General features: G+C 31.3%; 2 protein-coding genes across 2 annotated transcripts in view; one reads left to right on the top strand and one right to left on the bottom strand.

Annotated features, from left to right (window-relative positions):
* Myo10A (unconventional myosin 10A) overlaps positions 1–1,795 on the bottom strand; it is a 261,697-nt gene extending 259,902 nt beyond the window's left edge. Inside the window, exon 1 of the mRNA XM_087164029.1 lies at positions 1,549–1,795. The gene's annotated coding sequence lies outside the window, so the exon portion shown is untranslated. The remainder of the gene's footprint in view (positions 1–1,548) is intronic.
* The window catches only part of LOC107438217 (uncharacterized), a 37,508-nt gene that overhangs the window by 7,181 nt on the left and 2,895 nt on the right, over positions 1–27,432 (top strand). The gene's annotated exons all lie outside the window — the stretch shown is intronic.

Below are 27,432 nucleotides of genomic sequence, written 5' to 3'. Positions count from 1 at the left end.
TTAGGAAACTGAATGAAAACTGAATGAAAATGAACTGAAAATTAATCAAAAACTGAATGAAACAGAACGAAAGAAGCGCACATCATGCACTCATTAAGGTTACAATTTACTAGATTCTTTTGACTAGAGTTCTATTTCAGCACATTTAAGACTTTAAATCATTTTAAACGATAAACAAATGTGCAAAGCAATTTAGGTCTGATGGATAAAAAATTATTTCATCGCTTTTCAAAACATTAAAGTAATCACATTAGAGCAATATATGGAGAAATAATTCATATACAATTGTGCTACTTTTAAAAAATTTTAGTCAAATTAAAAATATTATTAGCTAAATAAAATCTAAAAAGACTTAACTAAATTATAAGCAAACTTAGCTTATAAAAATATTTTGATTTATATTAGATGACTAAAATAAGGTTATTTATAATTTTTTTAAAAAATACTTTGGATAAATATATATTTTTTAATCAAAATATCACAAAGTTTTTAAAATAAAATTTTGTTAAAAAACTTTTTTTGAAAAAACGTGTTCTTTTTAATTCAGAAAAAAAAAAAAATTTCGGTTGTGTAATTCTAATCCTTTCTAAACTTTATTGCTCCAAGTTCTTTATCGAATCACTTATGCGCAGGGCGTTTCAAAGCTCATGTATATAAGTTTGTGTGGATCCAATGTTTTGAAAATATATAATTTTGTAAAAAATATTCAGTTTCATAATGTTGAAATACAAGTACTAGTGAGAAATATAATCTATCCAATGAAAGGAGAAAAAAAATCAAGAACTTAGTTACGAAAAAAAAGCACTCAAATCATGTCGTTTCTAAATAAATAAAAAAAATAAATAAATAAAAAATTTTAAAAAAAATTAATTCTGCTCGTACACAACCTGCACGTTTGTTAACTCATTACAAACTCCAGACCAAAATACAAATAAACAATTATTGATTTATTGAACGTATACAATGTATTATTTATCACATTGTGTAACGAAAATCAAAATTTTTGCTATATGTGAAACATCGAATTTAATAAAATACGAAATAGATAAAACATTAAACTAATCAAGTGCAGTTAAATTTCTATTCACAAGAATTTTCCTTAATATTCTATTAAGAATTTTCAAAGGAAAATCGAACGGTAAATATCCATACTGGGACCTGGCTAATCCTTATAGCATTTAATACTTTTAGTTCACCTAAAATATTCTATAAATTGCTGAGAAAAAGAAAAAAAAGCAATTCTTATTGACCATTTTCTAAATATCAAATCTAAGATATTTGATTGAACATTCTATTTTCATTTTCTAAGTTAGAATATAAATAACGAATCCTTTAAACAATTCAGTATGATATTTACATAATTATTTATTTATATATGTATGCGTTTTGATAAGAATATGACACATTATTTCAATGAAAAACAAATCTTAAGAATGGCCAATGCTTTAACACCTGTTTCAATATTTCCAAGTATACCACCCGCATAAATTCTTATTTACAAAATAGGCCATCTTACTTTTAACAAAGCCGACATAAACAATTACTTACCTTACATATTAAACGCTGCACACTTTTAAAATAAAAATCCACTCAAGTTTAACAGGGTAGCACCACGATTTTGTACAATTCCAATATGATTATCACCTAAGACACACCAAAACAGCTACACACATGCGCGCACCATACATATCACAACAAATATTTACACCTCAAAAAAATTTACACAGAGCGTAAATCCAAACAACTGGTCCTGCAGAAGAATCGAGCCGCGATTCAGAAACCATTTGGGAGAAAATAAGTTTGTTAACGTCAACAGGTTGAATTTGCAAAAGAATGTTATTTAAGAAGAGTTGCTATTGGCTTCCGAGGTAGAAAGACAGGTGAGTTGAGAGAGAAGGTTTTTGATTGGTTGTAAAGACGCGCAGGTATGCGTTTGCCGAAGCCTAAGGGTTTTTTGTAGAAGAGCAAAAGGTAATGATGAAGATGTTGGAAATATTTTGTTGTAAGAAGATGCTGTAGATGAAAGTTAGTAAAACTCGAAGATATTTGAGATTTAACATATTTAAGTAGCCTCCATTGGACAAAAATACAAAATATATACAGTTTTATTCAAAGAATAGAGATTATCAAGTATATTCTAAATGAAAATTGCATTATTATAAATAACACTGCATGAAATGCATGCCGGATGATCCAAATCACTTCCTCGTTTGAAACTTTATATTATATTAAATTTATGCGTATTATGTAAATTAAGTATTTATATATCCAACAAAAATATCTTTGTTTCAATTAAAATTACAGTTATTTATCTTTAAAGATTTGTTCTGGATTCGATTCAATTTTGATAAATATTCGCATATTTATTATAAGAAATAGAAAATGTTTTTTTTTTTTCTAATAGTACGTAAAGTTCTGAAATGCATCTGAATTGTGAAAAACTGTGTTAGTGAATTAATTACTGCTCTTAAGTTCTACTCTAAAATTTTTCTGTACGTTCAAATTTAGCTTTATTTATCAATTTCAAGACAGGATTTCTTTTTATTACTTTTTCTTATTTAAAAATTATTTGTTTAAAAAAAAGTGCTTTGTGTAACAGATGGAAGTATACCGTGAGCATTTTTTCCCCTAACAAAAATATTTTTCCTCAGAAATACAAATATTATTTAAAATTATAAAATCAGAACCGCAATTTTTATTGCATGCTTTATATTTCGATTAAAATATAAATACATTAAACATTCATAAATTGTATCGACTTTTTACATAAAAAAAAGTTAGGAAAATTTATGAATATGTTTTATACGCCCTTAAAATTTCAAAAAGTAATGATTTTTTTTTTTTTTTGCGCAACACCTATATCTACGTTTGAAAAAAATAGGTTAAAGTGTTTTCAAATATAAAATCTGCATTCCTATAACGGGAAAATTATTTTAGTTTAGTTCTTACTCGCGGGTTCGAACCCCGCCGGCCGAAGTGTAGTAAATGGTGACGGATGCACGTTAAATCTATCGAGTCGCAAAGTCCTCCATGTTCCCATAACAAATCAATACCTCTGGCGGAACTGGATTGGAGATCGATCGTTCTCTGATTCATTTCAAAATTACGATCTGTGATGAATGAATGGATGCATGAATGGGTCCGTCCTGTAAACGGGTGTGACGTATGGTGTGGCAGAAGTCGAATTCTTGGTCATAGATGGCGCCACTGTAAAGCAAGAACAATCGCAACCCTCTGCCTAAACAGGCATACGAAAGCAAGCAAGCAACTATTTTCATGGTTTTCACAAAACAATAATCTCGCTTCAGATGGTCCCACAGTTGATTAAATCGTAAAACACTGTTCCCAGTCGATCACCAAAGCTAAGCATCACTGGCTGCTGTCAGTGAGCGGGTGGGTGACCCCTTTGATCACCCTGCAAAGGGACCGAGGAACTGTAACTTGGTATCGATCCTCGTTAACCTATTCTACCATAAAATACCAAACTTCAGATCTTTCAGCCCCTTTGCAGAAGATCAAAATTTCGATGGCATGTCTTCGGATCATCCTCAAGGATGTTTCCAAGACCGTCGCCAATAGCCCATTGTGCAGCTCTACTGCAACACAAATAAAGTACTACTACTACTTGTTTCGAATGTATTCACAGTTTAGCTTTAAAATATAGTGCTTTAAACTTAATTTTAAATCTTTAGTAAATTTTTAACTTTGAACTGAACTCAAAAGACGAGGGAGCTATTACGTAAAACATCACGATTATCTCGCTATCGCAAAGAATTTTTCCGTATGAACTTTTTTGTGTTAAACGAGGAGCTAAACTAAAAAATTGCGATTTATTTTAATAGTTTAGTAAGAAAATATGTCTATTAGCTAGAAATGTTCACTTAGCCGTTGAGCTATTTTAGCTCGTTTTAAAAACTTGCTGCATTCAAAACCAATGTATGCACTGTTAAAGTTGGATAAATAACCATGAACTTGGCTGTTGCTGTTGTCGCTGGCCGTTAAGGCAAAGGGTGCGATTGTTCTTGCTGTCCAGTGACGCCATCTATTGCCGAGAATTCGACTCCTGCCACACCCGTTCATAGGGCGAACCCATTCATACATCCATTCATTCGTCCACAGGTCGTAATTTTAACCTGAACCAGAGAATGATCTATCTCCAATTCAGTATCCCCAAAGGTATAATTTGTTATTTGAACAGGGAGGACTTTGTGATCCGACAGATTTAGCGTGCACCAGCAACCATTTACAGCATGGAGTGTCTTTGGCTGACTGGATTCGAACTCCAGCTCTCACAAACGTGAGTCCAGCGCCCTGCCAACCAGGCTTTCCCGGCCACTATGAGCTTGGTTTAAATAGTATTCAATGTTGTTGTTGACGTATGCCTGTTTAGGCAGAGGGGGTGCGATTGTTCTTGTTTTCCAGTGGCGCCATCTATGGTCAAGAATTCAACTTCTGACACTCCATACGTCGCACCCTTTTAAAATGGCGGACCCATTCATACATCCATTCATTTATTCACAGATCGTAATTTTGACCTGAATCAGAGAACGATCGATCTCCAATCCAGAACCCCCAGAGGTATTGATTTGTTATGGGAACATGGAGGACTTTGCGACTCGACAGATTTAACGTGCCCCAGTCACCATTTACTACACGGGGAGTCTTCGGCCGGCGGGGTTCGAACTCTCGGACATGGGCCCAGCTTCCTACCGACCAGGCTATCCCGGCCCTTATGCAACCAATTGTATTCGTAAGTATAAGAAATGCTGTCAAGATGTTGCGACTTGATTTTGCCTGATACGCAAAAGCATCGATACATTATAGAAGTCCCAATATATTTCACAAAAATTATCAATAAAATACAGGGTGCTATACAGAATCTTGGGGTAAAATCTTCATGAATCACCTAGCAATCCCAATTTACAACTGAATTTATCTTCTTCTTATAATTTGTCCAAGCACATTAGGCACATCTTTACTAGCGCAAATTTTTAGTTTCTATGTCTAAAACTTTGCAGTTTAACTTATGTTGAAATATTTAAAAATCAGGCATGAGAAGAAGTTGGGTAACTCTCGTCCATTAAACTAGTGTTTCCTAAACTTATGCCTTTTGTGTACCCTTTCTAAATTTTTCGAAACGCTGAGTACCTCTAATAAAAAAATGAGCGAAATTTTTACTATAAAAAAATTTCACAAAAGCTAAAAATCACAACTGGTTGTTGACACCACTAATTATTAACTGTTAACTCTGCAGAAATAGCCAATAGAAAAATACGTAATCGTAAATTTTCATGGCTAGCTTTGTTTTTAAATAAATTTTTTTGAAATTTTCGTTTGTTGAAAGATATTTCGCATGAGAACGCGTACCCCCGCTAAACTGTTCCCGTACCCCTGGGGGTGCGCGCACCACACTTTGGGTAACCATGCATTAAACCATTGACTATTTTCGATAATAATTGTCAAAAAATTAAGATCATACTTTTAATTTATTCTAACTTTTTAAAAAGTAAAGTTCTTAAAGTAAAAATAATAGCCTTGTCCTGCCTTTAAAGTTTGACTTTTTTCGGTATTTTCCGAACCATTAATTTAGATAATCATATCACGTAACAGATCAGCAGTAGTAATATGCATAATGGATTTTTTAGATTTAAAAGATTATGCTCTTAAACAATACTTATCCGATTTTATTACCATTGTTAGCGTAGTGAAAAGTAGCAAAACATTGCCTAAATAATAGAATTCAGCATAATGCTATATGTAAAAATCGATAATATTGGGGCTTTCAATTTTAGAGGCTTATTTGCAGTTCACACATTTGTAAACGGTCTCGCAAATGTGGTATTTTATTGCTGATTCTCAAGCAGTAGTGAAATTATGCAGATATACCGCAATTCCAGTTTAAGATCATCAGTTAAAAGCAATTAAATCAAAATTTAAAGTCATTGGACCCACATAACATTGATAGAGACGTAGTAGTGCATAGACTGCAACTTGTACCTTTCAAAACTAGCAAGCCTATTTCTTAAATAACTGTTTCAAACAAAGTTTTGACATTGATTTTCTTGCATTATGCTTCAAATGTACACATGTTAATGCGAAGACAAGCGTCTCCATTTTCCATCTTGTATATATATATATATATATATATATATATATATATATATATATATATGTATATATATATATATATATATATATATATATATATATATATATATATATATATATATATATATATATATATATATATATATATATATATATGTGTGTATATATATATATATATATGTGTATATATATATATATATGTATATATATATATATATATATATATATATATATATATATATATATATATATATATATATATATATATATATATATATATATATATATATATATATATATATATATAACCGTCGTTGAACAGCCCTTGGAATTTTGAACCAATCCTGAAGACAAGGAAACTCCTGGGTCAGTACCCCCAGAGGTATCATTTGTTATGGGAATGTGGAGATCTTTGCGACTCGACAGATTTAACTTGCATCAAGTCACCGTTTACTACACGGGGAGTCTTCGGCCAGCGGGGATCGAACCCAAAACCTCTTGTACATGGTCACGATCTCTTGTACCGCATCCGGCTTGCACCGACCACAGTGATGACGGGAAATATCCTCAGTGATAGACGAATCAGGGGTTAGAGTCCCCTTGCCGTCAGGCTAACCGTGGGAGGCTCTCGTGGTCTTCCTATCCGTGTAACGCAAATGCTGGTTAGTTCCATCAAAAAGTCCTCCACGAAGGCAAATTTCTCCCAATACTCGATCCAGGAGCTCCTTTGTCTTCTGGATTGGGTTCAAAATTACAAGGCTACGGAGTTGAACATTAGTAGTCGTAAATCCATGAAATTGGGTTGGCTGTTCAACAACGGTTATTAAAAAATAAAAAATAAATATAAAGTGAAAAATAAGGTCTCTGCTGGAGCAACAGCAACGTTTCACGCTTAAATTAACATATTTTATTTATTTATTTTTCGCAATTTGAAAGATCAAGTAACTACAATGAAGAAGCCAACACATTATTGATGGAATCAATCATCAATTGAGTTTAAAAAAAATATAATGCGAAATATCTAGTGGTTTATAAAATATTATTACAATCCAGGAAATTAATACGTTTAGTGTCATTTATTTTTTTTTAATATCTAAAAAAATCAAGTCAATAAATATAACGAAACAAACAACAAATTAGTTGTTAGAATGACAGACACAAATTTTGAAACTTTTACGATACGTAAACGTTAAAGGCGTACACTACCTAGATAAATTGCGGAAGACTCTTGATTCTGCACTTTAATGAATTAGCCTAGTTAATATGCAAATTAGTTAGGTAATGTACGCAATGACTTTCGAACTTTAGTTGTAACTGAACCAGCACTCAACATCTCTTACCTCATGTATACAGAGATATACAACATATACAGAGCAACTTGTACCTTTCAAAACTAACTAATCGATTTCGATTTCTTAAGTAACTATTCCAAACAAAGTTTTTATAGTGATTATTCTTGCATTATACTTGAGTGTACAGATGCAATGACAAGTGTCCCCATTTTTGCCATAAATCTATGGTATATGATACATGTACGCATATATTTTTGCATTATCTATGCTTTAATACAAGATTCATTTTACTACATATATATGGACAAAGATGTTTTTGTAATTTAAGTCACGTATATGTTACCTCTGGTAGAAATCAGTTCTAACTACTGGGCAGATAAACTAGGGTGAACTATTAAAGTGACAAAAAATTGTTTCATTTCTCAAATTATCTAGGTAATCTTCAAACTACCTAGATAATCTGCATTTATGGTAAAAAAAACTCTTGATTTTGCACTTTAATGAATTAGCCTAGTTAATATGCAGATTAGATTGGTATTGTGCGTATTAATGGCTTTCGAACTTCAACGGTAACATGGACAGATCAACTTGTAATTTTCAAAATTAATTATTTGATTTCGATATCTTCACTAACTGTTTCAAATGAAAATTTGACATTGGTTTTCTTGCATTATACCCCAAATGTACACATATTAATACAAACTCAGTCTCCATTATCCATGAATCTGTGTTGTACGATATATGGATGCATATATTCTTGCATTATTTGTGCCCTGACGCAAGCGTTAGTTTTTCTTATGTTAGACTACACAGTAATGAACAAAGATGTTCGTGTAACATAAGCCACGTATATATGTGGTTTGATTCAAGCGTTATTTGTTCTTGCATTAAGCTACAAATATATGGACGAAGATGTTTTTATAACATAAGCCAGGTATATATCTGGCTTATTGCCAGCCTTGGTTATTTTTGTATTAAAGTACAATGTAGGAACTAAAATGTTCTAGTAGCATAAGCCATGTATATATGTGGTTATATTCAAGCGTAAGTTGCTCTTTCATTAAACTTCAAATATATATAGACAAAGATGTTTTTGTAACATGAGCCACATACATCGAAGAGTCATTACATTATGACCACCCTCCATCTATAACAATGGGTTCACCCAGGTTTTCATGGTTTCTCGTACAGGAACAATGTTTTCATGGGGCAGATTAGGACCCATAATCCTCATAGAACAATCCCTGACGTCTGCAAGCTACTCGAACATAGTTGCAGACCAGGTTCACCCATTCATGGCAACAGTTTTTCCTGCGGGGGAGGGTGTTTACCAACAGGATAATGCACCATATCATAAGGGTCGAATCATCATGGATTTTTTTCGAGGAAGATTCCAGTGACTTTCAAGTCATGTCTTGTCCCCCAAATTCCGCTGACCTTAATCCAATAGAGCATTTGTGGTCCTACTTGGGAAACCAAATTCGTGCTACCACGCTACCCACTCGCAATGTGAGGGAATTGCAGGACCAGTTGGTGAGCGCTTGGTACCAGATACATCAGACTACCTATCAGCACCTTGTGGAATCAATGCCACTGCGGGTGCTAGCAGTTTTGAGGGCTAAAGGTGGTCCTACATGTTATTAGCAGGGTGGTCATAATGTAATGGCTCTTCGGTGTATATATGTGGCTTGATTCAAACGTTAGTTATTTTCGCATTAAGCTACAAAGTTATGGACAAAGGACAAATATCTTCATGAAACATATGCCCCGAATATATGTGGCTTAATGAAAGCGTTAGTTTTTCTTTCATTAAGCTACAAATATATGGACTAAGCTGTCTTTGTAACATGAGCCACATATATATGTAGCTCGATTCAAGCGTTTGTTGTTCTTGCATTAAACTATAAAGTTACAGACAAAGGACAACTATTTTCTTGTAACATATGCCACGAATATATGTGGCTCAATGAAAGCATTAGTTATTCTTGCATTAAGCTTGTGGACAAAGATGTGTTTGTAACATAAGCCACGAATATATGTGACTTAATACACGCCTTAATTATTGTATTAAGGTACAAATATAGGAACAAAAATGCTCGAATAACATAAGCCATGTATATATGTGGCTAAATTCAATCGTAAGTTTTTCTTTCATTAAGCTTCAAATATATATATAGACAAAGATGTTTCTGTAATATGAGCCACATATATATGTGGCTTGATTCAAACGCTAGTTATTCTTGCATTAAGCTACAAAGTTATGGACAAAGGACAAAGATTTTCTTAAAACATATGCCACGAATATATGTGGCTCAATGAAAGCGTTAGTTTTTCTTTCATTAAGCTACAAATATATGGACTAAGTTGTCTTTGTAACATGAGCCACATATATATGTAGCTTCATTCAAGCGTTAGTTGTTCTTGCATTAAGCTATAAAGTTATAGACAAAGGACAACTATTTTCTTGTAACATATGCCACGAATATATGTGGCTCAATGAAAGCATTAGTTATTCTTGCATTAAGCTTGTGGACAAAGATGTGTTTGTAACATAAGCCACGAATATATGTGACTTAATACACGCCTTAATTATTCTTGTATTAAGATACAAATATAGGGACAAAAATGCTCGAATAACATAAGCCATGTATACATGTGGCAAAATTCAACCGTAAGTTGTTCTTTCATTAAGCCTCAAATATATGGATAAAGATGTTTCTGTAACATGAGCCACATATATATGTGGCTTGATTCAAACGTTAGTTATTCTTGCATTAAGCTACAAAGTTATGGACAAAGGACAAAGATTTTCTTAAAACATATGCCACGAATATATGTGGCTCAATGAAAGCGTTAGTTTTTCTTTCATTAAGCTACAAATATATGGACTAAGTTGTCTTTGTAACATGAGCCACATATATATGTAGCTTCATTCAAGCGTTAGTTGTTCTTGCATTAAGCTATAAAGTTATAGACAAAGGACAACTATTTTCTTGTAACATATGCCACGAATATATGTGGCTCAATGAAAGCATTAGTTATTCTTTGCATTAAGCTTGTGGACAAAGATGTGTTTGTAACATAAGCCACGAATATATGTGACTTAATACACGCCTTAATTATTCTTGTATTAAGGTACAAATATAGGGACAAAAATGCTCGAATAACATAAGCCATGTATACATGTGGCAAAATTCAACCGTAAGTTGTTCTTTCATTAAGCCTCAAATATATGGATAAAGATGTTTCTGTAACATGAGCCACATATATATGTGGCTTGATTCAAACGTTAGTTATTCTTGCATTAAGCTACAAAGTTATGGACAAAGGACAAAGATTTTCTTAAAACATATGCCACGAATATATGTGGCTCAATGAAAGCCTTAGTTTTTCTTTCATTAAGCTACAAATATATGGACTAAGTTGTCTTTGTAACATGAGCCACATATATATGTAGCTTCATTCAAGCGTTAGTTGTTCTTGCATTAAGCTATAAAGTTATAGACAAAGGACAACTATTTTCTTGTAACATATGCCACGAATATATGTGGCTCAATGAAAGCATTAGTTACTCTTGCATTAAGCTTGTGGACAAAGATGTGTTTGTAACATAAGCCACGAATATATGTGACTTAATACACGCCTTAATTATTCTTGTATTAAGGTACAAATATAGGGACAAAAATGCTCGAATAACATAAGCCATGTATACATGTGGCAAAATTCAACCGTAAGTTGTTCTTTCATTAAGCCTCAAATATATGGATAAAGATGTTTTTGTAACATGAGCCACATATATATGTGGCTTGATTCAAACGTTAGTTATTCTTGCATTAAGCTACAAAGTTATGGACAAAGGACAAAGATTTTCTTAAAACATATGCCACGAATATATGTGGCTCAATGAAAGCGCTAGTTTTTCTTTCATTAAGCTACAAATATATGGACTAAGTTGTCTTTGTAACATGAGCCACATATATATGTAGCTTCATTCAAGCGTTAGTTGTTCTTGCATTAAGCTATAAAGTTATAGACAAAGGACAACTATTTTCTTGTAACATATGCCACGAATATATGTGGCTCAATGAAAGCATTAATTGTTCTTACATTAAGCTTGTGGACAAAGATGTGTTTGTTACATTAGCCACGTATATGTGTGACTTAATACACGCCTTATTTATTCTTGTATTAAGGTACAAATATAGGGACAAAAATGCTCGAATAACATAAGTCACGTATATATGTGGCTTAAGACACGCCTTGGTTATTCTTGTATTAAGGTACAAATATAGGGACAAAAATACTCGAATAACATAAGCTATGTATATATGTGGCTAAATTCAAGCGTAAGTTGTTCTTTCATTAAGCTTCAAATATATGGATAAAGATGTTTTTGTAACACGAGCCACTTATATATGTGGCTTAATGCTAGTCTTCTTGCATTAATCACAATTAGAACTAAGATATTGTTTTTTTTTAAAATAGCAAACGTGAGTGTCAAAATTTTTATCTTCAAAACAATTAAGCCCAAATTTTTTTTCTTAAAAGACGGAGATATTTCTCTGTGCGTGCTTATATTTTTAAAAATATTACTTCAGTATATTTCAAAACCAGCATTGCGTAATCAACTTCCCTCATTAATAAAACATTAGTATGCGCATTTTCCTTTCTCTGTAAACTCGTCTTACTGTGATTCAGTAATATTTTATTCATTTCTGCGACACGGTAGAATTATTTTAAGCATTATGATAAAAGTCTTCCGAAAATCTCACTGAAACATGAAGATAGACGTAATGGAACAGCTACAACGTCTACTATTTTACAGAAGTATATTGTTTTTTGTTTGGGCATTTTTTTTTATTTCCTGATAATTACGTCTATAGAAATAACGTTAATGGATTTAAGAATGTCATTTAAATAAAAATAAATAAAACAAAAGACATCAGTAAAAATACTTTTCTTATAAACAAAACTTATATGAATATAGCTTTGAAGTATTATTTTTAACTTTTAGATTATAAAGCAATCTTTCGATTGCCATTAATCAGCCGAAAGGAAAATGGAGTTTAAGGCTCTCCAATTTCGAGACTAACACCAAGATAGAGGTAATAAGATCAACTTCGCGCATCGGTCGCTTTTACTTACCAGACGATCTGAAGATAGGAGAGCTGCAACATGACATCAGTGATTAAACCTCAATCCTTTATTACAATAACAGCATCGCCGTGACTAAACTATTGTCTTTGCTTAACTTTGCCATCACGCCTCTTATTAGTCCTTAGTTATTTAGTAAAAAAATTCAATAAAATGACCCATGTCGACCCCGATTATTCGACATAAAGGTTGATTCCATCTTGAGGAATAGTTAGCAAGAATATTAATTGAAAAAATAATTTTAAAAAAATTTCCAGTAATAAAAAATTCGAAAAAGAATTTCAGCTTGTTAGATAGAAGTCGAGAAAGAATTTTGTCAATTAGAGCTAAGTAGATAGGGCTAAGTAGATATTTTAAAGCTAAGTAGATAGAAGTAGAGAAAGTTTGCATGTTCGATTGCAAGATTTTCAGTAACGGAGAGGGTTAAAAAAAAAGGAGAGAAGAGTGGGGAAATCGCATAACCATTTACAAAGAGTATAATCATATTCTATCTCAGTGGTTCCCAACCTGGGGGCGATCGCCCCAAAGGGGGCGATAGAGCTTTTCAAGGGGGCGATAATCCTTAGGAGGGAGATCAGGGGGCGACGAGTACTCAAAAGTTAAAAATTGCTAATAATATTAATAATAAAAGCTATTTGAGATTGAAATTGAAAATATATATGAAACCTATGGTTCTGGTGTAGACAAAGAATTATGATAGTTAAAAATTAAAAAAAAATCATGTGCAGGATCGTTTTCGTCATACGTTTTGGTATCGCAGGCGGAAATCTGATAAGTCACTCTGTTCCTCTGAGCAATAATACTGTTTCCTGGCGTATTGATGAGATGGCCGCCGACGTTGAATCAAAACTCATCAAATTTCTGAAAGAAGGTAAATTTGCGTTTCAGATTGATGAATCAACTGTGATAGATAACAAAGCTGTTTTAGCTTACGTGAGATTCATAAATAAGAGTAAGGAAATTAACGAGGAAATGTTGTTTACAAGAACTTTGTACACAGATACAAAAGGATCGTCGATTTTTAAATTGGTCAAAGATTATTTTGAGGTAAAAAAAATTCCCCTCACAAATTTAAGTGCTTGTGCAACAGATGGTGCTCCAACCATGTCTGGTTGTCATACTGGGTTTCTGGGTCACCTTAAAAAAGAAGTACCGGAAGTTATCTCACCATTCATTATGTCATTCATCGTCAACTTTTGGCTGCGAAAAATTGATTATTTCTGGAATCAATAAAATAAAAGCTAATTCTCCTAATAACCGTTTGTTCCGAGAACTTTGCCATGAAAATGATGAAGATTTCGAGTTCTTGCTCCTACATACAGCTGTGAGATGGCTTTCAAAAGGAAACTGAGCCGTTTCTTCCAATTGCTGGATTCGGTTACTGAGTTTCGCGACACCACTGATCCTGTTTTAAGTGAGAGTTTGAAGCAACGCAAGTTGGAAACTGAGTATCTCACTCATAGTTTTGAAAAAATGAAGGAAATCAACGCAAAACTTCAAGGAAATAAAATGAACATTATCAAGGCTAAGGGAATCATATCTTCATTCATCGCCAAATTTGATATCTACAAGTCAAACATTGGTCGCAAAGAGCTAATGCAATTTCCAACTCTTAAAAAGTGTTCAATGGCAGATATCGAGATTCTCGAAAACAAAATCTTAATTTTTACTGATCACCTTGATCAGTTATGGAATCAAGATTTAAGGATTTGATGAAATTAGAAATTCCGGATTGGATTTTCGATCCTTTCTCTTTTGAAGTTGTGGATAAGCTCACTTCCTCTTTGTAGACTAAGATTTTAGATTTGAAGTATGACTGTGAGGCTAAAGTCGTCTTTAAAAAATACGGTTACGTGTTAGCTTGGGTAAAGCTTATGGGCACTTATCCACAATTGTGGAAACAAACTGAGCCGCTTCTCATCTCGTTCCCGTCAACATATTTAGTGGAGAGAGGATTTAGTTTTGTCTTCCAGCTGCTCACAAGGCAAAGAGATAGGTTGGACATTTGCTTCAAAGGAGACCCGCGTTTAAATTTGATGAGCATAAAACCTGATATCCAAGCTTTAACTTGAAATACACCAAGCACAGGGCAGTCATTGAAGTGGTAAAAATGTACTTTCTCCCTCTTCATTTTTTTTCTCAAATTTTAGCTGTTAACGTTTTAACTTTTTCTTGATTACATTAAAATATAAATTTAAAGAAATGTACTTTTGTTTTAATTATTCCGTTTCAAATATCATTTCTTTTTGAAAAAATAAGATGCAAAATTTTTTTAATTAATTAAAATGGCGGGATAAATGTGCCTCCTTATTTGCATTACAATTTAAATTAAAATAAAATAACATAGCATATTTTCAGTGTTTGGTTGCTCACAGGCTACAATGAATGGTTTTTTGAGCAAAAAGAGAAAGGGGCGATGTGTGTCAGCCAACCCCAAGAGGGGGGCGATGGTCCACAAAAGGTTGGGAACCACTGTTCTATCTTATTCCAATTTTAATCTGATTGTAACAGAAAGTTTAAACAACTTTCTTTGTAAAACGCTAGTTTTAACTTGTTCCTAGTAATCAGTTTTTGAAATTGATCAAACGTTGTATTGTGTACGATTTATAACGCCAAAATCAATTAAGGTATTTTTTTCTTCCAAAAAACGCTAGATTCAATTCATCTCTGATAATCAATTTTCAAAATTAAGCAAACGATTTGTTAGAATAAAAACGAAACGATAACGATAAATGAAATTAACGTAGGAACGGAATTAAACGAAAACGATAATTTTTCTTCCCTTTTTTTACTTAGAAAAAATACAAGAATTTCCACCAAACGATTATTATAAAACGACTCTTTCACAGCTGTAAAAAATAACATTTCAGTTTTGTTTAAGCATAAACTGTTTCAAATCGTTGATTTTTTTCATGCATAATACAGCAGTTATTCACATTAATATTAAGGTCAAATGACACATTAAAATTAGAGCAAAACTCAATAAGATTACTTCCATAACAACTGTTCTTTTTGAAAAAGCAATCGTATTTTTTCATAACGAAGTTGTTCGCTTCGTATTATAATCTAATTGGGATTATTGCGAGTGACAAGCCCATAAATGAATCAACGAAAAAAATAAATAATTGAAAGAAATCTCAGTAACCTTTGTTTCCTTTAATTATAGCAATGAATATAGCATCGTATTGTTCAAATAATGAGCCAATTTGTGGCTGTTACTCCTTTTATTATGCGACAAAAAAACTTATTTTATTTTGATTTTTTGCTGTATTGATGCACAAAACAAGTATTTTCTGCCTATAGACATAAAGCATAATAGAAGCTGTCTGTAATTAAATAAAAGGTAGTGGTTGAAAAGCAGTAGCCTTCGAGATGATAATGTGACGGCATTGTACAAATTTCTTTTTGAAAATAATTTTAAGAGTTCATTATTTGAAGGGAAAAAAAACACGAGGAGGAATAAAAGCACCAGAAATGAATTATTTTTGCTATATCACAGTCGAATTTCGAATGTTTCGGCGACAACGGTGAATGTTCGGTGATAGTAATAGTACTTTCATCGTACCTGCAATTTTAATAAATGTTTGAAGAATAAATATTAATAAATTATTAATAAACTATAAATAAATTATAAATAAATTTAAATATTTTATAAATCTTTAAAATATTTTCAAAACAGAATCGTCTGCATTTTAATTTATATCAATGGTGCGAGCCCAAAACCAACAATATAATTTCAATCCAATTGAAATTTTTGAACGATTTTTATTGGTTTGGCGATTGACGTTAAATGCCAAACCAATGGGGGCCTCGATTCTTCTACTTAACCCTTTATTTTCATGATTAATTTTATTTTTCGTGTAAATACAGTTCCTGGCCAAATTATTAGACGCACTGTTAGATTCTATGCAAAATCTTAATTATCAGTTGATACCATACAATTTTATTCTATTTACGCGACTGAAACCGGTTTGTACTTGTTTACGTTCGTGTATCAATTGGTTAAATTAGACGATATATAATATAAATTCGACAATTGGATAAATTAGACGATATATTATATAAATATAGAATATTTATTATATCAAGTATTATATTATTATATCATAATAATTAGACGAAATTAATAGACGCACTGTAGTTTTTTTTTAAATAATTACGTGTTTTGCACGAGTTTATATACAGTACTTTTATATTTAAATATACATGTAATGGATTTTTATTCAGGAGATTTTTCATATACCTCTTAATCGTATTTATTTTTAAAGTATTTCATTACAATGTTAACCAATTGACACAATAACTTAAATAAGTGCAAACCGGTTTCAGCTACGTAAAAACAATAAAGCTGTTATAGTATCACCTGATAGTTAAGATTTTACATAGAATCTTATAGTGCGTCTAATAATTTGGTCAGGGACTCCAGTACAGATACCTAAAGTAATAATTAATCTAGAATAGAATAGAATTGTCTGAGGCAAAATTTATCTACAAACTATTTAAATTTCTATTTTACAAACATAACAAACTGAGGAAAAAAATTAAAATCGAGCGGAATAAAATGGAAAGAAGTTGAACTGCAAACGGAAATCATCATTTGCTACCTACGCTACTTTGCGTTTATTTTAACCTCTATTTTACGCTTCATACAATCCAAAATTAAAGTATACACTGATTTGACATTTCACGATAACTATCATGATGTTGTTTAACTAATTCTATTCACAAATTCTTATCACACTTACCTTTGGCGAATTAGTTAACAGAACAATACACCATGACCAAGTCAACAATGATGACTGCGACTAGTGACATTGTTATTAAACTAGATCGAATGATGTTATTGTTAGCTACAACGACGACAATGTTGAATCGCAATATATTGCGATTCAATTAAATTTAACCTTTGAAAAAAATAATGCGAAGTTTATAAAATATCATGGATTCCTACAAAGAAATTAAATATGCATTCAGTTTATGTTTTGATACTATTGATCGTTGCACATGAGATAATGGATACAAATGGGATTAGATACCGATATAAAAGAATAGGCAAGTAAATTCAACGTTTGTGATGTTTTTATGTAATAAATCTAACGCTGTAGTGTGGGAAGGTTATAGGACAGGGGTGGCGAACCTTTTGTAGAAATACATGTTATTGAACCACCGATAGATGGCGGAGTTTATCATTAGATTGTAACCGTAACTGCAAACTAAGATTTTGTAAAAAAAGCAAGAACATCTACATTGTAATGTAGTAGTAGCATTGTCTACCATTGTACCGTATTAATCATGTTAACTATTTAAATATATTTTTGTTACTTACCCCTTGGTAATTATTGAGTAGTTTTCCTGTGCCATCAAGAAAACGAGAAAAAGGATATATTCACTAAAAATAGTAATAAATCTTCGGTGTATTTACCCTATTAGAATTGCTTTAAGTTGAAAAGCGAAACCTTTATACACCAACGTGCCATTTTCTCTAAAAAATTGTTGAATGAGGTCATAGACGTGCCGTCGAACGATTTTGACTTCGTGATTATTGGGAAAATTATTAATACTAAATATTATCAACTCAAAACTCTTTATTTACATTGAAGAAAATATACATTTTGCCTTGTCTTGAAACAACTTAAAGTAACATCAGTGTAACTTCTGTTGTTGCAGATTAGATGACAAATAACTTATATTAGGTTGTAAGATGTTAGTTTAAGAAGGACGGTTAATTTAATGCCAGTTATTTATTATTAGCTTGTTTTTTATGGTTATTAATTGTTTTTTTTAGCATTAATTGCTAATTTTTTTATTATTTTGCTAGTTTTTGTGAATTTAATATTTGTGTAATAACAATTCGCAGTGTAATAACAATTGTAATCGGTGGCGTGCCCAAAATATTATGTCTCATGCCATAAATGGCACGCGTGCTATGGGTTTGTCATCCCTTTTCTAGGATGTTATTGTTTTGTTTTTTTCTTTTAATGCAATATAGACTTTATTTGTCAACATGGCCTCCTTTACGAGTGATACATGAATTACAAAAAATCTCCAGCATTTAAATACTTCATTTAAAGAACGGACAAACTGCAAAAAAAAACAAAAAGCAGGAAAAAAAACTATATGGTGTTTGTCATATGCATCAAATATATTTCCCCATAGCAACAGGTCCCACGGTTTGGACTTTTTTTTTTAACCAGCACTGATTTTTTAAACGTTATTTATGTTTTGATCCCAGCAGTCATCCATTAATTTATGTAGGTATCTCTGTCACATATATAAAATTATTTAAAGGAAAGTGACTATAGAAACTAAATAGTAATTTTTTAGAAAATATGTAGATAATTTTATAAAAGCATATAATAATAATGTAGATAATTGAATAAATTGTAAAAAAGCACAAATGTTTATAAAAAAAATTGGAACAGCATTTCCCCATTAAGCTTTTCTTAACATAATAAAATAAATTTGGTTAAAAGAAAAAACATGTTTCCCTGGTAACCATTTTGAACATTTTTATTTATTTATCTATTTTATTTTATTTGAGATTCCATTTCCAATAAAATCCTAATTTGGTTTATTTTATTTATTTCCCGGGTTACATATATACCAAAAACAAATTCATTGCTAGGGTAGACATAGTTTTGACATTGAGAATTTAACTTTCAGACATTAAAACATATTTTAAAAATATAATTCTCATAAAAGAATGAAAAATTTCCATCTTTTTTTAAAAATTATTTTAAAACCGTCGTTGAACAGCGACGAGTTTACGAGTTTTTGAGTTTATAATTACCGAAGTTCAAAGCCGCATCCTTGCAAATTTGAGCCCAATCCAAAAGACAAGCGAAAGCCTGAATCAAGAATTGAAAGAAATTTGTTTTTGTTGAGGCCTTTTTTGATGGGACCAGCAGACATTTCCGTTACATGGAGAGGAAAACTGTGAATATCTCCCACTGTCGGGAAGGGGATTCTAACCCATAATCCGCCTACCTCTGAGGATATTTTACGTCAGCACTGTGGTCTTTGCTAGCTGACCTTCTTTTTCTATTTCTGACATAATTTTTAATTCCGAATAAAGTCTTTCGAAGATCAATACGTTCACAATTGTCTTTATATTATTCGATAGTCGAGGTACCGCCGTAAGGAGTTTGATGACTGGATTCCATAGTCGCAAAAAATTAAGAACCACAGTCCTAAAGTAGCCTTGCGAGCTAATAATAGTTAAAACTAAACTCACCAGCGCGACAGCCCTAGTAGAGGGCCAAGGCCTACTGTACCCATTTCAGTTTTCTTGACCTTGGGCTCTGGGGTGCAGGAGCAGATCTTCCGGTCAGGTTTCCAAGCATGCTTGGAACTCATTTATCGACCCACTGAACGGATGAAAGGCAGAGTCAACCTTGCCCGGACCTGTGGCAAGGACCTGAACCAAGGACCTGTGGCACGACAGAGCGAAGCGCTACCGCTCAGCCACCGGACGTCGCTAGTAATTGTTGCTAGGAGACAAATCTGGAGAATACGGTAAGGAGAGTATCAATTAAGATCTAAATCCATGGCATTGTGTCACCGTAAAAATAGAAACATCAACAAACTATTGTTTTTCTTCAGGAGGAATGAATTACCAAAGCCCAATTGGAAACAATTTTATTCTTGCAAAATATTGCAACATTCTTATTCTTAAGGTGATAAAATACTTCCTATAATTTCACTTTACACACATATTACAATTTTAAGGATTTTTGGGGGAGAGGAGACTGGTGCAGCCAGCTCATTCTAAAGCCCTGAGCATTCAGCATCATATAGTATCCTTACGACCCCGTTACGCTTAACAAACCACCACCATATTTCAAAAGCAACTGGTACCTTATAACATTTTTCAAGCCATTTCTGATCATTTCAAACCATTTTTTCCTTGAAAAAAGTGGTAATCAACTCACGAATATCGATTTTATCCGTTATTCTTTCTCTATATCTCATTTAAACTCGAAACTGAAGTAATACTTCGATATCTTAATAAAATATCGTCGAAAGGTATAAAACCGTTATGTAAATCTGCCAAAATTGTTAGAAAAATTTTGAGTAAAAAAATTAACAGTTTTAATTCCAACTGTTAACATTATTCTGATATTTACACTAGCCCCTCTCCGCTTCCTTATTTCTTTAAAAAATTTGAAGGTAAAGAACTCGAGTAGAAATGTTCTCTTTTTAAGAGAAAATTTTTTTTGTTGTTTTTTAAATAAAGCGAAAAACAAATCACAAAAAAAATTATTAAAAAATAAAATAAAAGGGCAATAATTAATAACAAATTAAGTAAATATACCGATAAATAACGTTTAAAAAAAAAAAAAAGAATATAAAAAAAATTCCTGAAAGGAGAAAAAAAATGAACAGCAGAAAAGGAAAACATTTTTCAATGTAGTGATGTTATTTTTTGTTCTGTTGTTAAATTTATGATTGTTGTATGCTTTTTCTGTTGATTGTTACCTAATTCGCATAACTAGAGTGTTATTTTAATCTTATTTCTGGTGCCCTTATAAACTCCAGAAGACATCGCAGTAAACAAAAATAGTGCAGCCATCTGTTATCAAAAATAAACAATTCAAATTAAGGTGAGGCTGTTCTTTGATAACTGATGCTGACATCTATAATCGCCTGGAAACATTAAATATTTATTTATAAGTTCAAATTTATCAGTTCAATATTTATTTATAAGTTCATTCATTTATAAGTTCTACATCTATTTAAATAGATGCATCTGAATTTATCTTTAATCTGTTAAAAATACAAAAAAATTTAATAAACGATGAAACCTCATTTATGTAATTATAAATTATATACTCAGACATTTTATAATTTTATTATATATATTACCTTCGTTTAAAATTTTGAAAACACAATTAGAAATGTTTTTTTCGAAATTTATTTCTCTCTCTACGAAAATTTATTTCCCTCCCTGCGATATATTGTACTTCTTGTAAATAATACGAATTCAGTTTTTTTCTTTTTTTTCTTTAAAAGATTATCTTCCTCTAGATCTAAATTATAAGTTAATTCACCTTCTAGTGTTTGTGAAATAAATTTATAAGAATTATTATTAATTTATAACCGAATTTAGATAGGTACTTATATTTTCTTCTCAATAATATTCAAAATTATGAATAAATAAATAAATGAATCTGCACAAATGAATCTGCACAAAAGAAAAGAAAAAGTAGATTTTTCAATAGGACTCTGTTTATAATCTTATTTTATTTTTTAATAAACTCTTTATTTTACTCTACTCTATTACTCCTTATACTCTTTACTTATTATGGTTATTTTTTAAAAATGACTGAAACTGCATTCCTTGAAGTGTAAGAAATGTAAAAGCGATAGCTCATCTTACCTAGCAACTCCTCAAGAGCATCTAGGCTAGGACAGGAATGAGGGAGTGAGGACTAAAGCTGTAATTATTCCCAGGCGGTAATATGAGGGGTAGGATCTTGGGGCAGATTTACTGGGACAGCATTTAATCTCTTTACAAAAGAATAGACAGGGACAGTGATGACGTATTTCATGACGTCAAACGACGCGTCCTTCCAATCTCCGTTCCAAACATTCTGTTGAACGATCCATTTAAATGGCATTTCCTATGTTAATTTAAGACGGCAAGATTTTTAGTTGTTTATTGACATAAATAAAATTATTTAGCGCTTTTAAGAGACTTATTCCTAATTTATGTAGTTTTCTTTATACGGGGTATCAGTAGGTTTTACGAGTTAAGTGCATTAAATGCTATAAAAAAAGTTTCAAAATGGTCAAGTTATCTTTAATTTTGATGTATAAAAATTTAAGCGTCAATATTTTTAACTCTTGTTTCATGTTTATAATAATGTCTTATTTTATTTAGAATTTGTTACATATTCTTTATCTACATCTAATTTTTTTCTTTAGTTATGGATAGGCATGCATTGTTTTTAAAAACGTTTTGTAATTTTTAATCTATAATTAGATTGTATTTATCAATACTAATGTCTGTTTATTTAATTAAGTCTGATGATTAAATTTGTAGTTATTGTAAACTTTGTTTGCTTAAGATTTTCTGATTATTGCTGCTAATTCTCACTAGCTTTAGTTTTTAACTACTAAATAGGAATAAATTATGTTACTAACTTATTGTTAAATGTGCACAGAGTTTTAGTTTAAACTGAGATTTATTTTGACTTGAGATTTTTTCTTGTTATATTTGTCAACATCATCATTAAATAGTTTTTAACAATAATTTTATGCATTAATTTTTTGAGAAAATTAAGATACCTTATTATTAGATAATTAATATTAGATTATTCTTAACGTTACTAGTGTAGTGCTATGTTAATGTGTAGTGTTATGATAGTGCAGTGTAGTGTTATGTTAAAAGGGTCAATACTATGTTTAGTTTCCAGAATTTTAATATATAGAATAGCTAAATTATTTTAAAATTTTTTTTAATTTTCATTTTAAAATGCGAGAGGAACAATTTTTGTAGGTGTTATATATGAATTTATCTTAAAATCTCAGATTCCTATTTTATTCGATAAGAAAGTGCAACATGAATTTTTTAGAATTCTTTAAAACATACTTATCCCATACAAAAACTTTTATTTAACATTCATATTTATTAATCTATGTATTTACATAGGTGTTTAAATTTTACTTATATAATAATATTAATTTCGCATGCATTTCAAATAAATATAATTCAAATTTTTATGAAATTTTTTAATTTAGAAACTTAACTCTTTAATGCATGTATACATATTTAGTTATACAGCTTTTATATTTGGCAAATGTTACTGTTATCACTTTTTAGAGAATAAAATTTGCATTTAACAGTCTAAATCAAAATTTTTTAAATTACCTTCATAGTAATATTTTATTTGTTACAGTGAACGTAATATTCAAGTCATCCAAATTTATTTCATAATTTGGTTGTAAATATGTTTTAAGATCTGTCAACGTCCGTGTTAAGATCTTGTTTACATAATATTTTTTTTTTTTTACTTCCTATCATTTTAGCTCAAATTTATTGGTAAATTTACTATTTTAAAAACGTGTATCTTAAATGCTTTATAATTTTCACTAACTTATCTGACTTTATTCATGCTCCTTACATAACTTTTTAATTTGTTTTTAAATTTTCATTATTATTTACAATTAATAAGTTGTCTCAATATTATAAAAAAAAAATTATTTAATATAATATACATATTTTAAGAAAAATTAAACATAAATTAGAAATAACATTTTTCAAATAATAAGATTCACAAATTTCCGATTTCCAGATTATAACTACAATTTATATGGTAAATATTAAATACTAATTCTCCCAATCATACATACAAAAAGTTTTCATAATCATTTACAATTAATAAGCTACTCCAATTAATATCATAAAAAGAGATTAACGTAATATTAATATATGCAACACTTTTTCTTGCCCTTTCAGTGGTTCAATTCGACTCTATATTAATAAATTCAAAGATTTAGTTGACCCACTTTTAACTACATGAGAAACGCCATATTGTTTGCTCCGTTCGAAACTTTGTTTGGAACGGGGAGAGCTAGTGACGTCGTTGATGACGTAGGACTAACTAGACTAACTAACGTAGGACTAGAAAACTCCCCGTCTCGCCAAAGTACTCTTCCCCCTGTTTTTGAAGGGTGAGAGAAGGGTGCCCCAATAGAATAGCAGGGCTGGTTCACTCCTTTGAAGAAACTCTCGCCGCATCAAACCTCCGATTTTCGCCTGTGACGTAACGGTGGCGCAAAGCTTGAACTTTTACTTCAAGAACGGAGCTTTCGATCTAACAAGCTCTAACTTAAACACTTGTTAATTGCAGGTAAGCTACCTAATCTTTTGTCAAAAGTATGTACAGAAATAAAAAAATTCAGAAATAGGTTGTTATTTAACTGCGGAATTGTTAGAAAAAGCGTCTAAAAAATACACAACAAAAAATATAGTTGCCGAAAATAATGAAATTCTAGACAACATTGGAGATATAATGCATGACTGAACTAACTCCATTCCTATGTCTTGGGATATTGATCTTAATTTGGGAAAAAAAATGATCAATTCACCAGGACTAAATTATATTGCTGGTTACAAAGCATTTCGCCTTAAAAATATTGATTCAAAATTAGGAGTACCATCTTCTCAGTTCATCCAACAACAGGGAATCAATACCGAATGGATAAATCTCTTATCTAAGATCGGATTAATTGTCCGTCAGCAGCATGGATGGAAGTGTGTCTGTAATTTGAGAACATTTTTCAAAGTCTGCATGGGACATCTTACAAAAACCCAATAAGTGTCATCAAAGAACTTATAAAGGAATTAGAGGGACGATATCCCGCAGTGAATAAAACAGCTTGAGAGATGGGTGTGTTTTAGGATAGAACTGAATGACCCCTAAGTCGATATACGCAAGCGTGACATTAGAAGCGAGACAGTATATTTTTACACGCTGAATTTAATGAGATTACCAGACAATAGGACAAATACTGGTTTAATATTCAAAACTACAATGTATGACTAGTACATATTTACGCATCTGACATTTTTATCTAGATTGATAAAGACTTGCTTTTCGTGTATTTTTTTTTCATGCTGAAAGGAGTGAAACCAAATGCAAGTCAATGCGCCGAACAGTTTAGAAGATTCAAGGGTTTTTGATGCGTAAAAAAAATATTATTTTCGTCTTCTAATTTTACACATATGACATAGTGATCTAATTTCTATCTTGGCAAGTAAGGCATTTTTCTTTATATAATATTTTATGCTGAGATGACGGAGATCAAAGACAAATCGGTAAACTAAATAGATAGAAGTTATAATGGCTTTGATCATACAAAGTACAAGTCAAAAGTAGTAAGAAATGGTATTTTTTGTACATAACAACCTTTATAAATTCAGAACTATTTGTTTGATTTCCCGTGATTGGAATCATTCGATTCACCGTTAAGGTCTACATGGGAAACGATACCTTATTAGTCTAGATAGCAATGTAAACTGTGTAAATTGAAATAATTGCAAATAGTAATTTTTATACATTAAAAACCTTACATCTACTGAATTATTTGCCCTTTTTACTTGTGTTTGGTTTTATTATATTCAGCATGAAAAATTCCAAGGAAGCAATTCTACACTTGGCTGAATCGAAACATCAGACGCGTCAACGGGTAAAAAACAAACATTGTACTTTTTGTATGCAAAACCATTATAACTGCTGAAGTATTTATCCTATCATTTCGAACTCTGTTTCCTTGGTTTCAACGTAAAAAAAAATACACGTCAAACAATGCCTCACGTACAAGAATTGAAAATATTCTATTCTTCTCCACCCTCAACCCCAAAGAAAAGAGGAAAGCATACAGGGGAGCGTAGGAAAGTTTTCAAATATCATTTATAAGAATAGAATAATATCTGTAAAAAAAACACATGTATTAATTTATACATAATACAGCAATAAGGACCCTGTTGTTGTGTAGTTCCTATTCAGGTAGACAAGCAATGTTAAGAAAATGGTCACCCGACAGGCCTTAGGTTACCATTAAATTTATTAAGTTTCTCCGCCAGTGTAATTTTATAGCTGCGAACTATTTTCATATTTCTTAGAAAAACTTAAACTATTTCAGCACCTAATCTGTTTTCTGAAATCTTGGTCACTAATATTATAGAGTTAACAATTTACTAAACAGTTTTAATAAGCTGTTTGCATCTTCTGATCGTAATTCAATGTTTTAGTCTCAAAAATTTATAAACGGCTTAATGTTAATTTTTTTTACCTCTATTAGTTCCAATTAGAAAATAAATCGTAAAGATTCCATACATATTCAGTGACATTCCATATGAAACAATTATTCTATTTTATTGTTATAAATGATAGTTATCTCTTTAGCCCGAGATGTTGTAAATAGTTTCTAAACCATAGACTTTTATATTTACTGTTATTAAACAATACTAAACTATACGGTTATAAAGCAATTAAATTCTTTAGACCTGGTTAATTAACTGTATTAGGTGTATACAGTTGTACAACCGTTTAGTTTTGTTAACATTGTTTTTTAACCGTGTTTGTTGTAAACAGTATAAAATCCGTAAAGGTAAATAACTTTTCTCAACCGTAAACTTTACGGTTAATCGGATGGACAGACTGCTGCCGTTCCTTTTACCGTAATTTTGGAAAGAAATTTTTAACAGTGTAAGAAAAAGTTCAATACTGCTGCACCACACGTTTCAGTAGCTACTAACTAGAATCATATTTTAATTCCAGATGAAAAACCAGCCGTCTCGTAAACCAGAATCCACTTTTGTATTTGGAAATTATTATAACATTGCCTATTGATGAATTTTTCTTATTTAAAATATTAGTATAATAGGCCATTAAAATAAGAGAAAGTAGGTTTTAAAAAATTAGCTGAGTTAAAATTGGATACAATGGTAGTCTGATCTTAAAGTAACTCATTAAAAAGCACAGTTTAAAGATTTTAAAGTCTGAACTATTTATATGAATCGAGGGCTATATACAGCGAAGCTTGTTAAGTTGACCACATCTGAATGTTAATCAATTGTCCAAGTTAATATCATGTTAAGTTATTAATCGTGTACCTACCATACTAATAAAAATAATTGAATTCCCCAATTTATAAGTCAATCGCTTTCCTAAGTGGACCATCAAATTGTTGTTAGTGTGTTGTCTAGTGGACCATCTAAATGCACAAGTTGCACTATATCAGCATTGTCATCAACGCAGTTAATTTGTCTTTATAGTCCACGTGAATGTGTTTTAATTTAATAGCTTTATGTGCGACTTACACTGCTGCACTATGGCAGTAGTTAATAAATTGTAGTTTTAACGTTATT

This window comes from Parasteatoda tepidariorum, chromosome 5, assembly GCF_982258835.1.
Source record: "Parasteatoda tepidariorum strain Cologne lab strain chromosome 5, Ptep-v5.0, whole genome shotgun sequence".
Taxonomy (NCBI): domain Eukaryota; kingdom Metazoa; phylum Arthropoda; class Arachnida; order Araneae; family Theridiidae; genus Parasteatoda; species Parasteatoda tepidariorum.
Note: the sequence above shows the minus strand (reverse complement) of the source record. Positions and strands in the feature narration are given on the sequence as shown.